Source organism: Rhinoderma darwinii, chromosome 1, assembly GCF_050947455.1.
Source record: "Rhinoderma darwinii isolate aRhiDar2 chromosome 1, aRhiDar2.hap1, whole genome shotgun sequence".
In the NCBI taxonomy this organism is placed as follows: Eukaryota; Metazoa; Chordata; class Amphibia; order Anura; family Rhinodermatidae; genus Rhinoderma; species Rhinoderma darwinii.
In genome coordinates this window covers 195,248,728-195,267,926 of record NC_134687.1, presented here as the reverse complement: position 1 = coordinate 195,267,926, position 19,199 = coordinate 195,248,728, and positions in this window count along the sequence as shown.

Sequence of the window (19,199 nt, the reverse complement as noted above, 5' to 3'; positions counted from 1 at the left end):
GCTGTGTCCCGAAGGTATTCTTCATACCATTTTTAATTAATAGTAGTCACTTCTGAACCAGTATCTATCAAACTATTTATTACATATCCATTTATACAGGCTTGTACTAACGGGCATTTTCCAGCTATTAATTCATCAGGACCTTCATTTAAGGTTCACGTGGCTCGACCCACAGTCACGAGTAATTCTAGTCTAAATGTGTTGGGTCATTTCTTTCTGTCTGACCCGCTCTACAATCTCTTGCAAAATGACCTACATGTTCACTTCGCCAACATAGTTTTTCAAAAGTATTAATAGGTCGACCTCTTCGCCCTCTGTTTTTAGAATAAGACTTTATATTTCTAAGTTGTACAATTTCTGCTTTTAACTCTAAGTGTCTCTGTAATGTCTCTAGTGAAATCTTGTATAGCAGTATTAGATTTTTCTTTAGTAGTTTTCGGCATATTTTCTTTTTTTACTATTTGAACATTTGCGTTCTCATCTTCGTCTCTTTGTAGTTCTATAGCTTCTTTAATTACTTCAGCAAAGGTAGTTTGATCATCTAATCTGTTTATATTTTTTAATGCTCATTTTAAGGTATTTTTACATAGACCCGATATGACTTAATCTTGTAGTAACCTGTCTGCATCAATAACTGCTATACAACCTTCTCGATCTTTTTTGTTGAGTCGACACCATAAATCTTGTAATCCTACTGAAAACTGTTGTACATTTTCCCCTTCTCTTTGATTACGGGTGTAAAAAAAATGTCTTAGATCTGTAGCATGAGTAACATCACCATACAAAGTTTCTAAGCGAGAAATAATATCGTCTAAAGTTTTTTGTCCAGCTGGAAAAACGAGTACAGCTTTTCGTGAGTCTCCCTCCAATAAATTTAGTACCAGGTCAGCTTGGTAATCTGATGGGATTTCATACAGCCTTGCAGAGCCTTGTATACGCTCTATACAATCATTCACTGTCATAGTTTTGCCGTCAAATTTGTGTACGCTCATCAGAGCTGCCCCCATGGCAATAAATATAGGTTTTGTTTGTGAGGTTGCCATACTGCTCGGGGGTGCTCTGAAGAAGATTCAGATGCATTAAGGCTCATCCTGCCGTCTACGCCAAAATGTAAGATGAGCAAAAAAAAATATAACAAAAGGATATATTGACTTAAAGAGGCTCTGTCACCACATTATAAGTGCCCTATATTGTACATGATGTGATCGGCGCTGTAATGTAGATTACAGCAGTGTTTTTTTTTATTTAGAAAAACTATCATTTTTGTCGGAGTTATGACCTATTTTAGCTTTATGCTAATGAGTTTCTTAATGAACAACTGGGCGTTTTTTACTTTTTGGGAAAGTGGGCGTTGTACAGAGGAGTGTATGACGCTGACCAATCAGTGACCAATCAGCGTCATACACTTCTCTCCATTCATTTACACAGCACATAGCGATATAGCTATATCACTATGTGCAACCACATAAACACACTATAACGTTACTGCAGTGTACTGAAAATGAATATACATTACCTCCAGCCAGGACGTGATGTGTATTCAGAATCGTGACACTTCGCTAACACAATCCCGACACTACAGCACAGCAAGCGTAATCTCGTTTGTAATGACAGTCGAGATTACGCTTGCTGTGCTGTATTGTCGGGATTGTATTAGCAAAGTGTCAGGATTCTGAATACACATCATGAAATTCAGAAGTTCTTATCTTCTGTTAACATTCCCCGTGCATCTGCAGAGCAATTACAGTTCTTAAATACCCCATTTACTTTATTAGAGGTACAAAGAGTTATTTAATCTAGTAAACCCCATAAAGCCCCTGGAACAAACGCTCTCCCCAATGAATATTCCCAACTTTTTTTCTACAATTTTATCCCCCGTATTTACTCTGTGTCTTTGATTACTGGAAAACCACAGGTCTTATCTATTCTCATAATTTGGCTGCTATTATAACTAACTTGCCCAAACCTGGCAAAAGCCCGACTAAACCGGATAATGTCAGACCTGTTTCCCTATTAAATTGTGACTTGAAATTATATGCTAAATTGCTGGCCTCCACTTACATACTATCCTTCCCTCTTTAATTTCACCAGATCAGGTTGGTTTAGTTGCTGGTTGACAGGACAAAGATGGCACTCGCCGTTTGATAGATCTTATTCAAGTGGCTGAAATCTCCAGGACCCCCAGAGTGTTCCTCTATCTAGGTGCTGAAAAAGAGTTTGATAGGGTACACTGGGGGTATCTGGAGGTGGTGCTAACTAAATTTAGCATTAATGGTTCAATCTCTAATGCTATAATGTCTCTTTATTCCTCCCCTAATGCCAGAGTCCCAGCCTCCGGATTTCTATCTCCTAGCATTCAGATATCGAGCGGCACCTGTCAGGGCTGTCCACTGTCACCTATCATCTTTGCTTTCATTTTGGAAACCCTGGCGTAGGCCGTTCAATGTTCAACCAATATTCAAGGCATAACAGTAGGTCCACACTCTCACCGCATCGGCTTATATGCCGACGATGTCATTATTATGTGTACTAAACCGGTTGCCTCATTATCAACAGTTAAGCACTTTCTCTCTCAATTCTCGCAAATCTCCTATTATAAATTGAATTCCTCAAAGTCCGTAATCCTTCATGTACATATACCCCCTGAGCTGGAACAACAGATATATAACATTTGCCCCTTTCTCTGGGCTTAAACAAGTCTTCCATATTTAGGTATATCTTTCTCCACTCCCTCTTTTCTAATTTTTGAAAAAAGCCTCTCAACCCTTTTTGCCACACTAAAAACGGTTATGGATAGTATTAACAAAGTAGAATTATCCTGGATAGCTCGTATCCATTCATTTAAGATGTTATTTTTGTCAAAGATACTTTATCTTTTTAAATGTATACTAATGAAACCTCCAAGACTCCTGTTGCGGAAGCTACAGTCTATGGTATCTTATACTGTATATATTTTCTAAAGTTTGTTTGAAACCCGATTTTTCATTGGTTTAAAATCAAGGAATAATTATTTTTGATTGGACACGTGTTCTCCAGGTAACGGATTGCACTGACAGGCTCCACCCCCTATTAATGACTTCTGTGACCTGCAGTAAAGACTAATCCCTATCACTGGTCATTTATAATCAAGCACCACAGTAATACCGCATGCAGATCACACAGCGATGTCAGTGACATCTTTATAACGGGTTCTTATATAAAACACAGCTGCAGCAGAACCTCTTATTCAGATATACAGAACTGTAGCTGTCCCATTCATATATTGCAAAATCGCGGCAAAACGCCATGACCGCTACGTCTGAATAATCCTGTCACAGATGAGACCCTCATGATTTTTAGCTACGAAAAAAAAAACGCATTGTATTTGTACCTGACATCTTTGTTACCAGGCTCTGCCCTCCATCATTGTGTGCAGCCGCCTCAGCTCCGTCCTGCAGTCGCTTCTCGTGTGCGCCAAATTTGTCACGTGATGTCCCCAGTTTCCCTCGCTGTCGCATCCACACAGGAAGCGGGATAATCGGGTGAGCGGCCGCCGCCTCAGTTTTGGGGTCACATTATGTGTGGAATTTGAGGTACAGTGGAGGCTCCGCGTCTTCCTCCACTGCCGGTGAATGTCATATCGCTGCAGGACGCGTTCTGGATGGTGAATCCAGGAGGAAATGATTACTAGGGGGAGTAGTGGTTACCCCAGGTGCAGTAGTGTTCTATGTATCCTCTCACTGAGGGCATGCTGAGGGTTGTAGTACCTCTTCAGGTGCAGAGCTGCTCATCTATTAAATAGACACATCGTCTGTATCGTGTGAAACTACAACTCCCAGCATGTGGCCGCACCACCCGTAGAGACCAGAAATACAGTGACAGGACTGCAAAAACTAATTTTATTAAAAATGAAAAAAATATATATAAGGTGATGACTTATATAACATAAGTGGAATATAAAATAACTGGTATATAATATATACATAAAATACCTGCAACTGGTGTATAACGATACATAACTGGAATATAAAACATATAATATAACGAATATAACGAATATAAAACACAATATAACTGGAATATAAAACATTGATGCCAAATGGGCATGAATCAGAAGTCCCCCCCCCCCCCCCTCATCCACCACTTCGTAGTTTAGTCTAGGAGCACTGGCTTAGGACTTTTATTTCCTAAAGGGAATAAAAAAAATTTGACCATGTGATCATAGTGTTAAAGAGGCTCTGTCACCAGATTTTGCAACCCCTATCTGCTATTGCAGCAGATAGGCGCTGCAATGTAGATTACAGTAACGTTTTTATTTTTAAAAAATGAGCATTTTTGGCCAAGTTATGACCATTTTTGTATTTATGCAAATGAGGCTTGCAAAAGTACAACTGGGCGTTTTTACAGTAAAAGTACAACTGGGTGTGTATTATGTGTGTACATCTGGGCGTGTTTACTTCTTTTACTAGCTGGACGTTAGGAATGGGAGTGTATGATGCTGACGAATCAGCATCATCCACTTCTGTTCGTTACCACCCAGCTTCTGGCAGTGCAGACACACAGCGTGTTCTCGAGAGATCACGCTGTGACGTCACTCACTTCCTGCCCCAGGTCCTGCATCGTGTCGGCCACATCGGCACCAGAGGCTACAGTTGATTCTGCAGCAGCATCAGCGTTTGCAGGTAAGTAGCTACATCGACTTACCTGCAAACACCGATGCTGCTGCAGAATCAAATGTAGCCTCTGGTGCCGATGTGTCCTCGCTCGTCCGACACGATGCAGGACCTGGGGCAGGAAGTGAGTAACGACACAGCGTGATCTCTCGAGAACACGCTGTGTCTGCACTGCCAGAAGCTGGGCGTTCTGAAGAGAAGTGGATGATACTTCTCGTCAGAACGCCCAGCTAGTAAAAGAAGTAAACACGCCCACATGTAACACACATAATACACGCCCAGTTGGACTTTTACTTTAAACACGCCCAGTTGGACTTTAGCAAGCCTCATTTGCATAAATACAAAAATGGTCATAACTTGGCCAAAATTGCTCGTTTTTTAAAAATAAAAACGTTACTCTTATCTACATTGCAGCGCCGATCTGCTGCAATAGCAGATAGGGGTTGCAAAATCTGGTGACAGAGCCTCTTTAAGGATATTTAATGGTGCTTCCAATAACATTGGGTCCGGTGTCACCAGTATTCCACCCGTACTTACGGACCCGTTTTCTCTGCACTAATCGGCAGCCCCTTCTCTCTATCAGTGCTGGAAAGAGAGAAGGGGCAGCCTTTTCGGGCAGAGTTTCCGCAGCGATTGAAAGTAAAAGAAGTTCATACGTACTGTTGTTTTGGTGACACGTCCCTCATGACATCCAGTCCGACCTCCCTGGATGACCCGGCAGTCCATGTGACCGCTGCAGCCTGTGATTGGCCTGTCATTGGCTGCAGCGGTCACATGGGATGAAACGTCATCCCGGGAGGCCGGACTGGAGGAAGAAGCAGGTAAGTTAACTTTTAATACTCTCTAATTATTATGAGGGTCGTGCTCCCATATAAAGTATGGGAACACGGTCCGTAAAAAGCAAAAACAGGACATGTCCTATCTTTTGCGGAGACTTTCTACGGCACGGACACTGTCCTGTAAATATACAGGAAGGTGCCCATGGGCAATAGAAGTGAATGGGTCCGTAATTACGGACGAACTCTACAGTCGTTTGCATGGAGCCTTACAACACATAATTGGGTATTTAAATAGTGAGCTTTTACTCTATCTATACCGTAAGTCAACCTCCCGAGCAACGTCGGGTATAAAAGCTAGTCTGACTTTATTTCGGCCAAAAACGGCCTATACTGGCTTAGACCGTTATGTTTTTAGCCCCCTCTGAGGGTGGGCTGGGAGTCCCTAACCTCTCATTGTATCATAAAGCATCTATTGCAGATTCTCTGAGAGATTGGTGGTCCCTAGATTCTATACACAGATGGACACATAGAAAACGTTCAAATACCAAATAGCAAAATTCCCTTAAACACCTTTTGGAAGCTGAGTATCTTAAACCTCTTAAAAGTCATTATCCTTTAACCTCTGTGACAGCTACTTTGTTGGTCTGGGCCTTGTTCTTCTGAGATAAAAAATATTATCGATTTCCCCCATCATCACATATCTCTAAGATTCCTGGAACACCATATTCCCAACTTAAATCTAAGACAGTGGGTATTGACCATTTGGGATCTTTATATAAGGACGGAGTACTGCTCCCTTTTGACCATCTTATTTGTAACGATTCACTGCCTAAGCAGATGTTTTACCAATATCCCCAAATTAGAAATGAGAAATTGCTCTATATTTCAAGGTCAGCTACCCTTTTCCAACATTCAAAATGATCTTACTTAATAAAAAGGGGTTTGAAAGAGGTTTAGCCATAACGTATCGACAACTTAACTCCTCTTCATCACCAGGAAAACTGGAATATATGCATAAATGGGAGTCCGACTTGGATAGGAAATTCTCTATTGATCAACGTAAAGCGTCGAGTTGGTCGAGCCATTCTTCTCGTTGTATTAGCCACTTAGAACACATAAAAAGGATGCATATGAGTTGGTGTCATGATGGGTGTGTGGACCCACTGGGCCGTACTGCCATAGCGGGATAGCAGCTGGCCAAACAGGATACCAAGGCAAAGTCAATAGTTCGAATAAGGGTACCTGTGGCAATACAGACAGTAGTGATGGCAGGCTCGGATGGGACCTTGGCAGCAGGCAGACACCAGGCGTGGTGAAATACAGCAGGCGTAGTATACGACACAACACTACTCTAACTCTCTATGGCACAGGAACAAGGAAATACTGGATACAGGATACAGGTAGCAGGAACGGGAACACTGGGAACTGGAAAACACTAAGGGACCATTTGCAAAGACTAACACATGTAACACAACAAAGCTCAGGCAATGAAGGAAGGGACAGGGCCCTTCTTATAGTCCAGGGTGATCATGGGAGCAATCAGTCATTCTAAAACATGTGTGTGCTCTGGCCCATTAAGGCCGGGAATGAGCTCGAGCATGCACCCTAGTGGTCACTGCAGCACAGGATGGCCGCATCTGCTGGCATCTCTGGGAGGAAGACGTCTGCAGGAAGATAGGAGTCTTTACAGTTGGTATCTTACCCCTAAAAGGTTATCTCATATTTAGCTTGATTATTCCCCTATGTGCTGGAGAGGTTGTGGAGAGAGAGGCACAATGTCCCATATTTGATGCTTCTGCCCAAGGATCCAACCTTGCTGGACCGAGATTTTCCAGTTGTTGTCATCCATCACTTCTATTTCATTAAGTCCTTCACCTGAACTGGTCCTGCTTCATATTGACCTGATAGAGGTTCCCTTGTATTCTAGATGGATAACGTCCCATATCCTTACGGCAACTAGACAACTTATAGCACTTAATTGGAAATCTACGCATATTCCCTCTGTAACGGAAATTTGTGCTAAAGTCAATACTCATATGCAACATTCCTGAGGTGTGTTATACCTTGTCCAATTTTCATAGACATGTACATATGGTGTGCTCTTTTTCCTTTCTTATGGTTTGTTACTGTATGTATTTCTTTGCTGACCTGAGTGTCGGCCTTATTTTGAAAAAAGAAAACCACAAATACATTAGAGATTGTTTGTTTCATTTGTTGATAAAAACGTATTGAACAAAAAAAATAATTTTCTTTAATCTCGCTATTTGTTCTATCTCTCTCTGTTATATCCTTCTACTCTCCGTCTCAACAGCAATAAAATGGCACCTTAGTCTTCTGTTGTTTTTCCCAATTGTCAGTCACCTCAACTGCAAGTCATGCAAAGCGAATGCACTCTAGTCTCCTGCCTCTGTTTCCCAGCATACATTATAAGAAGACACGCGAGTCGTAATCTTTTATTTATCCGAGACCTACTTATGAATCGTCTTATATTTTTGAATATAAGAATCCCACCCCATTCTCTATAGCGGCTCCATTCTAATACATAAAGGTACATGTTAATATACATCAATACATGTTATATCAACCTCACAGACAGATACTGTAAGGCAGTAAAGATGGCAGAGTACAGCAGACAGATACTGTAAGGCAGTAGAGATGGCAGAGGGCAGCAGACAGATACTGTAAGACAGTAGAGATGGCAGAGGCAGTGGTGTAGCTATAGGGGTCGCAGCGGTTGCAGTTGTGACCGGGCCCACAAACCTGGGGGGCCCGTAGGGCCCCTGTTGCCACGCAGAGCGCTAATACAAAGTTTGTATGTGCCGTGATGCCGGCACTTCCTGGTTACGGGCATGGTTTGTTTAGATGTCACAGTCACATGGTACACTCAGTGTACCATGTGACCGTGACGTCACGAGAGGGTGCATTCCAGCCACTGTGGAAGAGCCGATGCAGAAGAGCATGGAAGACTGCAGGTGAGCTGCAGAGGGGGCCCGTAATGTATGTGTATTGCATTGTACTGTCTGTTGTATTGTACTGTCTGTGTTTGCAGTGGAGAGAGGGGCTTTAAATTACAGGCCTCCCTCTCCTCTCTCCACCGCAAACACAAACTGCACAACACAATACATTACAAACTGTGGGTCGCACTCCCCCTGGGGGATCGTGTGAAGACCTCCGGGGGTCGCAAACCACTCAACGAGGTCCTGCATCCAACTGTATTCGCGTCCTCAGGACACAGATCCAGTTGAATTTAATCCTGGAGCAAGGAGCTGACGCTCCTTCCTCCATCATTTACCGCCGTGAGCTATTAGCGTCTCGGCGCAGACAGGCACGATTTAGTGACGTCATCGCGCCTGTCTGCGCCGAGTCACTCATAACACAGGGCAAAGGAGAAGAATCATCTCCTCCTCCACCCGTCGTGGGAACAGGGATAGGTAAGTAACTTTATTATTTTTCTATTATGTACATATGGAGGAATTGTATTGTATAAGGAGGGGGGCTGATATGGTGGCAGCTATGAGGGGCATTACTGTATGGGGGGCTGATATGGTAGTAGCTATGAGGGGCATTACTGTATGGGGGGCTGATATGGTGGCAGCTATGAGGGGCATTATACTGTATGGGGGCTGATATGGTGGCAGCTATGAGGGACATTATACCGTATGGGGGCATTATACTGTTGGGGGGCTGATATGGTGGCAGCTATGGGGGCATTACACTGTAGGGAGACAGCTATGGGGGCTTTATACTGTGTGGGGGCAGCTAAAGGGGGCATTATACTGTATGGGGAATTATAATGTGTGGGGCAGCTAAGGAGGGAATTATATTGTGTGGGGCAGCTATGAGGGTCATTATACTGTAAGGGCTGCTATGGGGCATTATACTGTATGAGGGCATTTATGGGGGGCATTATACTGTATGGGGCTGCTATGGAGGCATTATACTGTATGGGGCTGCTATGGGGGCATCATACTTTATGGGGGCATTATACTGTGTGGGGGCAGCTATGAGGGGCATTATACTGTATGGGGCTGCTATGGGGGCATTATACTGTATGGGGCTGCTATGGGGGCATTATACTGTATGGGGGAATTTATGAGGGGCATTATACTGTATGGGGTCTGCTATGGGGGGCATTATACTGTATAGAGGCATTATACTGTGTGGGGGGTAGCTATGGGAGCATTATACTGTGTGGGCGGCAGCTACGGGGAGCATTATACTGTATAGGGGCAGTTATGGGGAGCATTATACTGTATGGGGACAGTTACAGGGAGCATTATACTGTATGGGGCAGCTACGGGGAGCAGTATACTGTACGGGGCAGCTATGGGGGCATTATACTGTGTGGGGGCGGCTATGGGGAAGTATACTGGGGCGCTGTTGGGCAAGGCGGCTGGCCATAGGTGCGGCAGGGGGGGGCCCAAGCTGAATTCTTGCACCAGGGCCCATGAGCCTTTAGCTACGCCCCTGGGCAGAGGGCAGCAGTTAGATACTGTAAGGCAGTAGAGATGGCAGAGGGCAGCAGACAAATACTGTAAGACAGTGGAGATGGCAGAGGGCAGCAGACAAATACTGTAAAACAGTGGAGATGGCAGAGAGCAAAACTCAAGCTTGAAGAGACAGATAAGATGGAGGGCTGAGGGCAGCAGACACAGGAAAAGCAGGCGACAATAACATTTACACAGACTATATCACTGAGCCTGCTTGGCTCTATTGCTGCTTTATGTGTCTACTGCCTCCAAAATGTGAAATGCATGACAAGCTGTATGCTAATGAATCTACTTACAAGTACAGCTAATTTGGATGATGCGGCTTTATATAGCTAGAGGGATTATCACATGAACAGTGATCATTCCTTAGATGGGTTTAGCAATCCAGAGAGGAATTGGCACATAATTTGTGATGAATCCTTAGGTGGGCATCGCTGTGTAGAGGCCTTTGTTAACATGGACTGTAACGTTTAGTATTTTGTGAACTCACAGAGAGAAGAGGAACATGTAACCAAAATATGAAACGTCACTGCCTCAGGGTGTAAACAGTAGCCAGGCGATTCCAGAAGTTTTCAATCCCACTGCTTGCTGCCTTCAACTTTCTGCATCCATGAGATCTCTTAATGTTTTTCATTAGTCCCTGCTAAAACCTCAAGCTTACCCAGTCAAATCACTGTCTCCTCTTTTCATTGTATAAGGACATCAGGAATTTAATCCAATAAATAGTGAATTCTAGAATGGTTAGAGGTTCCCTTTAGTATTTGATCCATTGGAAGGGCTAGGGACCTGAGAAGAGGTCCTTGGTTCCAGCCAAGTCAGTCTATGCTGAGGTACTAAAAAGGAACATTCTAAGTTCTCTCAGAAACCCTTTCCAAAACCCTTGCCAGCCCAGGGTCCAGTGAAAGGTGGGTACTGTAATTTACTCACGGTATACCCGCGGCCCTGCTCCCTGACGGCCGCCGCCACAATAACCATGGCTGCCAAATCATTTAAATCCCCTGCACGTTGGCCTCATTGCCAGTTATAAGTATTTGTTCCCTAACCTGATTTTGCTATATCCGGATCTTGAACTTGATAGTTGTGACATGTTTCTGTCCCTGACTACTATCTTGGATAATTCCCTGTTCCTGAAAACTTGGTGCTGCCGAACCCTGGATTACCTCACTAACCACCTGAATACTGCTTCTGTGCCACGCACCTGGCTCTGCTACATTGCCGTTACCAAACCCTGAACTGCTTGACTTTGCTATGCGATTATCTTGGTAAGTATTTAAGACTTTGCTGTTACCCGTAGCAATTGTAACTACAATCTCACTATTGTTTGGTTTCCCTTTTCCAGAGAATTAACCGGTGGGCTAGTTAGAGGCACCTAAGTCCTGGGGCCAGCTGAGTACCTAACCTTGCTCGTGGGATGGTGCTAAAGATTAATTTTGCCACCCGGTTTTTTATTTCTCTGGGTATCGTAGGAACCATATCGTAGCATCTATATTATGGGCCTCTTTCATACCCTCTGCTACTTTCTTTAAAGGGAACCTGTCACCAGCATTTCACCTATTGAACTTTACTTATCCTTCACTGGCCGCTGCTATCAAAAGTTCATTACCGTTATTCCCTCTCCTAAATTCCTCCTCCGACTGTAAATAACGGTCTGCAAACATTTTGCGCCTTTTATCGTAATAATCCGGTGTCCCTTTGTGCGCACACCCCAGAAGAGGACATCAATGCACAAGCACGGGATTTTGTGTGCTGGGGGAAGGCGAGGAGCTGCCAATCAAGAGTAAGGAGGCGGGGTAAACTCGGAAAGACCTGAGGAATGAAGATAGGACTCTTTTCAAATGAAGATTTGACTCTTTTCAAATGAAGACCTGACTCTTTTATGCTCATTTGCATACGTTGTGGGAACACTAAAAAGCTGAATACTAAAGCTACAGAGCCGACTAAGAAGACAATTATAGGTTATAAAAAATGATTTTTCACCCACTACCACCAGGTATTTCTGGTTTCATAGGTGAAATGCTGGTGACAGGTTCCCTTTAAATGCACATTTTCTCTCCCATGCTTACTAAGTGGGTGGGCTCTTCCCAGTGCAATGTAAGACTGTGCTGTATGCTTTGAGACAATGAGATGATGTACCGCCTCCTGCTTCAGCCCCGCCCTATCCTACTGTTTCACTAAAACACTATGTTTATATATATATATATATATATATATATGTATATATATATAAAAGCTGCAGCAACAAGGAGGAGATTATACAGCGGTAATGTCACGTTGGGTACGTGGACCCTCTGGGCCGTACCGCCTTAACGGTATGGCAGCTGGCCAACAGAACATAGGTAAAAGTCTACAGTTTCTATAGATGTACCTGTGGTTGCTTCAGACAGTAGCGAGACAGGCTCGGAAGGGCTGAGCTCGCGAGCGCACCCTGGTGGTCACTGTGGAACAGGACGGCCGCATGTGCAGACATCTCTGGAGAGAAGAGTGTCGACCGGATGGAAGAAGTTCGTGGTCTGCGACCAAGGTCGTTACATGTCATGAGTAGTGTAGCTGTGAATCCAGCACTGGGGTTAAATGAAACACTTACTAGGAAGCTACGGCAGCGTCTCTGTGTCTCTGCCTCTCTCTCACTCTGCTCCTGCTTTTTCGCCCCTCCATAGACTTGTATGAGCAACTGTAACCTGATTCTTCAGTGAGGAGACACATTTTCCGGTAAAATCAGAGTGAGTGAACAGTAAGGCCAGTGGTACACCTAGAATTTCTGTAGTGTTACTGATCAATTTTATCTGTTGAGCTACAGCTGAAGGGAAAACGAGTACATTGAGATGCATACAATCTTAGACTGCATCTGTTAAACGTTAAAATCTATCAGTAGCACTACAAAAAGCCCTGGCCTATGAGGCATTTTTCTCTAATAAGATATATTACAAAGTTTCTTATATTTGTTTGAACTATTGAGTTATGCAAAGTTGGCTGGAAAGTTAGTTACGATTTAACCCCTATCCACACCACAACGTAGTATTGCGTCGTGGTGGGGGGGGTGATGTTTGGAGCAAGCTCTCCCGCTAAGCCCGCTCCGTACAAAGCAGGTGTCAGCTATGTATTATAGCTGACACCCGGGACTAACGGCCAGGAACAGCGATCACACTGTTCCTGGCCATTTAACCTCTTAGATGCTGCAATCAATCATGATCAAGAATCTAAGACGTTAAAAACAGGGGACGTCCCCTTTGACAGCTCATCACCCCCCCCCCCCACGCAACGCCATCGGGATTGTGCCAATAGTTGTCATGCCAGCCCAGGGGCATAATGAAAGCACCCAGGGCTGCCTTTTGTCATATCCTGTTAAGCCCTGGGTGCCTTCATTAGGCCCCTGGGCTGGCAGGACAACCATCGCCCCCCCCCCCCCCCCCCGATAGCCCTAAAGAAAAAGATGGATGGATGGATGGATGGATAGATAGATAGATAGATAGATAGATAGATAGATAGATAGATAGATAGATAGATAGATAGATAGATAGATAGATAGATAGATAGATATTAAAAGTTAAAAAAACTTTCCCCGTCTTTCCTCTTAAGTTCCTCAAAATTGGTATTGCCGCGTCCGTAAAAGTCAAAACTATTACAATATACCATTATTTAACCCGCACAGTGAACGCCGTAAAAAATAAACAATTAGAAAGCCAGAATTGCTCTTTTTGGTCATATCATATGCCACAAAAAAATTAAATAAAAAGTGATCAGAAAGTCTCATGTTTTTTCCTTATTCTTATATAATCCTCTGATTTATGGTTCATTGTTTATATTCTCTTGTAGAGATCTCTAATTTTAGCACGCTTTCTCTGTACACTTTATGTTATTTTATCGGTTGGATGACTTACAACAGAGGCATCTTATTACAATGTCAACAAAGGTAATCTGTCATTTTTATAGCCGATAGTCTTTCATGTGCATTTTAACACTGATCAGAAATGACGTACTTAGTTTGTATTTGTAATTTACTTGTCGAAAGGAGCAAGATGCAACCCTTCTAAACTGACAAAGGAGCGGACTAAGTAATAAATAAAGTATAAGCATAGAGAGAAAACCATGGAACTAAATGGATTATCAACTACTGTGAAGTATAAATGTTTAGTTTTTTTTATAAACTTGTATTTATTGAAGTATTCAATAGCAAAGTAAAAGAACAAGTAACCGCACAGGCACTTGGGTATAAGTTAAAATTCCTGAGATTTGGTCCCATATGGAAGCTTAAAGGGGTTTTCCCACAAGTATATTTCTAAACTATCCACAGGATAGGTAATAAATGTATGGTCGCGGGGGACCCCAATGCTGGGTCCCTCACCAATAACTAGGTCCCTCACCAATGACTAGTACAGGGGTTTTGAGTCCGCAGTAAAGAGGAATTTGAATATAGCGGTGTTCAAGCATGCTTCCGGACACTCTATTCATAGTCTATGAGGCTGATGGAAACAGCTGAGCACTTCGCTCCACTGTCTTCGTCAGCCCCATTGAATACCCCCTTAAGCATGAAAGAGTTTGTGTGAGCGCCAGGGAGTTAAAGTATGCAGACCGTTATAGAAAAGCAAGTCCTATGAATGTTAGAAGTAACGAACAAGTTAACAAGTTAAAGGGTTTATCTGGGCAGTGAAAAAAAAAAAAAAACACACACAAAAAAGTCTTAACACATTTATGTAAAGATTTAACTACTTTCCTGGCAGAAAACCACATTTCAGTGTTACTCACCGATTCCCGATGTAAGGCGTCATGCACATGACCGTAGTTTTGCGGCCATATACTGTCCGCAATTGCGGAACCGCAATTGATGATGGTATAAAATGCATGATTTTCTATGGGCCAATGCACAAGGCCGTGGTTTCTACGGTCCATGCATTGCCCGGAGCCCGGACCGCAAAAAAACAAAACAGGACGTCATTATACGGTTCACATTTGCAGTCCGGACTCATAGGAATCAATGCACCTCTTCTGTGTGCACGGTCCGTGATTGCGGACACTGACTCACATTTTTATAAAAAAAAAAATTTACTTCCAAAGGTTTACATAGCCTTCAAGCTTTGATTTAGACAGGCTTTAGATAGCACTGTTATTACATTACTTTATGTATGAAGCAGTTATCTGTTCACTGTATATGATGGTATTTACTTAAGCATTGCGTGTCACCGTCACAAATTATTTTTGCAGTGAATGGCAGCAGCGCCACTCTATAAATTTGTTATTTAGGCAACTGTGTGGAAGTGTTTTTTATTCAATATATAGCATTGTTATACTGTATGGCGCTTGTCATGAGGCACTGCATGGTATGATTCTTTATACAGAAATAATTTTCAGTAGTTTCCACACCAAAAGTTTTCTTACACAATCACTATCAAGAAAATTAAAAAACACTAAAGATGCAGATACAATAATAAACATAAGATTTTTACCATAGTAGTTTTTTAATTTGATCAGTCTCAACCGTCCCATGATCTTCATAATCCAAGTTAGCCCTATGCTATGTCAGTTTTAAAACTAGTCTATACCTTATGTAATTTAGTGTTTTTCTTTAAGAATTTCCATTATCAACCCTGGAACAAAGTTATGTTCTTCCAAGAAAGTCCATGTACAGACCTGGCGGAATTGCTTGTGAATTCCGCTGCGGACATTCCGCAGTGGAATTCTGCAACAGCCATTTTTTACATTTGTTTCTATACATTTTTAGGAAACTTAGTTCAGACGTTGCGGATAATAACTGTGCGGAATTTAGGCTGTGGTGCAGAATTTTCCCTCCGCAGCATGCACATTATGTTTTGCGGAGAAGTCGCGGAATTTCACTGCGGATTTCAGCATTTACATTGCAAGTTTGCTTTGATATCCACAACGTCAGAATTATCTGTCAAATATGAAAATGTTGCTGAAAATTTGCAACGAATCTGCAGTAACATTTTCAGCAGGAAAAATTCTTCCACGTCTGAACATGGCCAAACTGTATTACTACAAGTCCATAAATTATATTCACTAGATTCAAAACTCAAGTCAATATTTGCTTATTGCACTTGATACTGTATGTCAGGGTTTAAACGATACAGAATGTGTAATAAACTAACTGATTCAATTAAAAATTTATTTTGTTTCTCCTCAGCCATTCAAATGTAGACTTACTTTTATGTTTTGTGTTGTGTAATGAAGAGTTCAACTTTGGCTGATGGAAAGATATTCTTGTAATCCGCAGAACTCATGGTTTCTTCGAAAAGTATCCCTACCCTAACATTTTACCATCTTCATGTTTGTCATACTGTTGGCACAATGTTTTGACTGTTTCGATGCTGTATTTGCGACATACCAGACTTACAGTAAGGCCTTATTCACACAAACGTGTCCGTCTTGCGCGCATAAAAACTCAGCGTTTTTCCTGCGTTGCAGTTCCGTGTGACATCGGTGTATGGTGCGTGTCTGCATTTTTTACTTGCGTATATCATCTGTATGTCACGCGTTTCACGTCAGGAAAATAAACTGAAGGAGGTGCTTTTCTTTTTCAAAATAATTTCTTTAGTAACTGTTGCATGAATCACACACAGCACACGGATGTGCCATTTTTGCAGTGAATGGCAGCAGCGCCACTCTATAAATTTGTTATTTAGGCAACTGTGTGGAAGTGTTTTTTATTCAATATATAGCATTGTTATACTGTATGGCGCTTGTCATGAGGCACTGCATGGTATGATTCTTTATACAGAAATAATTTTCAGTAGTTTCCACACCAAAAGTTTTCTTACACAATCACTATCAAGAAAATTAAAACACTAAAGATGCAGATACAATAATAAACATAAGATTTTTACCATAGTCGTTTTTTAATTTGATCAGTCTCAACCGTCCCATGATCTTCATAATCCAAGTTAGCCCTATGCTATGTCAGTTTTAAAACTAGTCTATACCTTATGTAATTTGGTGTTTTTCTTTAAGAATTTCCATTATCAACCCTGGAACAAAGTTATGTTCTTCCAAGAAAGTCCATGTACAGACCTGGCGGAATTGCTTGTGAATTCCGCTGCGGACATTCCGCAGTGGAATTCTGCAACAGCCATTTTTTACATTTGTTTCTATACATTTTTAGGAAACTTAGTTCAGACGTTGCGGATAATAACTGTGCGGAATTTAGGCTGTGGTGCAGAATTTTCCCTCCGCAGCATGCACATTATGTTGCGGAGAAGTCGCGGAATTTCACTGCGGATTTCAGCATTTACATTGCAAGTTTGCTTTGATATCCACAACGTCAGAATTATCTGTCAAATATGAAAATGTTGCTGAAAATTTGCAACGAATCTGCAGTAACATTTTCAGCAGGAAAAATTCTTCCACGTCTGAACATGGCCAAACTGTATTACTACAAGTCCATAAATTATATTCACTAGATTCAAAACTCAAGTCAATATTTGCTTATTGCACTTGATACTGTATGTCAGGGTTTAAACGATACAGAATGTGTAATAAACTAACTGATTCAATTAAAAATTTATTTTGTTTCTCCTCAGCCATTCAAATGTAGACTTACTTTTATGTTTTGTGTTGTGTAATGATAAGTTCAACTTTGGCTGATGGAAAGATATTCTTGTAATCCGCAGAACTCATGGTTTCTTCGAAAAGTATCCCTACCCTAACATTTTACCATCTTCATGTTTGTCATACTGTTGGCACAATGTTTTGACTGTTTCGATGCTGTATTTGCGACATACCAGACTTACAGTAAGGCCTTATTCACACAAACGTGTCCGTCTTGCGCGCATAAAAACTCAGCGTTTTTCCTGCGTTGCAGTTCCGTGTGACATCGGTGTATGGTGCGTGTCTGCATTTTTTACTTGCGTATATCATCTGTATGTCACGCGTTTCACGTCAGGAAAATAAACTGAAGGAGGTGCTTTTCTTTTTCAAAATAATTTCTTTAGTAACTGTTGCATGAATCACACACAGCACACGGATGTGCGTCCGTGTGCTGTCCGTGATATTCACGCACACATTGACTTCAATGGGTGAGTGACTCGCAAAAAACGCACAAGTATAAGACATGTAGTGAGTTTCACGCAGCGGACACACGCTGTGTGAAAAACACTGAATCTCTGAATGTCCGCATTGACATGCATAGGTCCGTGTGACGTGCGTTATTTTCACGCGCCTAACACGGACGAGAAATATGCTCGTGTGACTTGAGCCTAAGAAGACGTGTTTTGTCCAAACAGTGCCTCTTCCAACATCGCTAGACAATTTAAGCCCCATCCTACCAAACTACTGGAAATGTCCCCTTTTCTTCAAATTAACATAAGCCCCACCCCTTTGGTGTTCAATAGAAAAACTGAACTCTTAACAAGTATGTATCTGTCCACAGAATATTATCTCAAATGGGCATCTATTTCAAGTGAGTGATGAATATTGATGGTACTCTTGAGCAGAAGGTTCTACTCTCCCATAAATCCTAGTTATGTCTCTTTTTTCTTGTAGAGTTGTACACATTGAACATTGCTTAGGTTTGAAAGGCCTGCCATTGTATGAATGGTCTACTGAGTTGTTCTGTGACTTCCCGGATGCATTTTTGATAATTCGACCCCTTCAGTCACAACCCCTGGAAAACCTGGTTGTATTTTTTTTTTTACTCACTAACTTTTGTCATTTTCTGTCTATAGTTGTTAACAATTGCAGCCAAAATGGTGTCGGGCCATACATTCCAAACCAACAGTTTAAAGAGCCAGCAATCCAACCTCCATTTGTTGAACCTACAAATAAATTGTTTATTACAACAAAACAGAACATCAGCCCAAAATATACATCAGCCTAAAATCTAGCTTTCCTAGAGCAAGATGACCTACTGGAGAAATACAGTCAAATGTAAATCAAATGAATAAGGCCACCCATGGAGTACAAAATAACAGAAAACACGGTACAATAGCACATTGCTGTAGGTACAGTGCATAGATTTACAATGGCTTGAAGGGGCAAAATACAAAAGCATGTAAAGTACCATTCTCTTTAAATTTGGGGATTTATCCCACACACATTACAAAGTCAATAAAAAATTTGAAAAATAAATGACAAGATCCCCCCAAAAAATAAAAAAAAGAGAAATAACTAAACATTGTGCATTGTTTAGATAATAAATCTCTCTTAAGCCTGAATCACATTATGTTTGGGACCTACGTTTATCGCGTATATCAGGAGAGCTCCCGACGTACACGATAAATGTGTCCATAGGTTCTTTAGCCTCAGAGATTGCGGCCCTGGAAAAGCCCCTA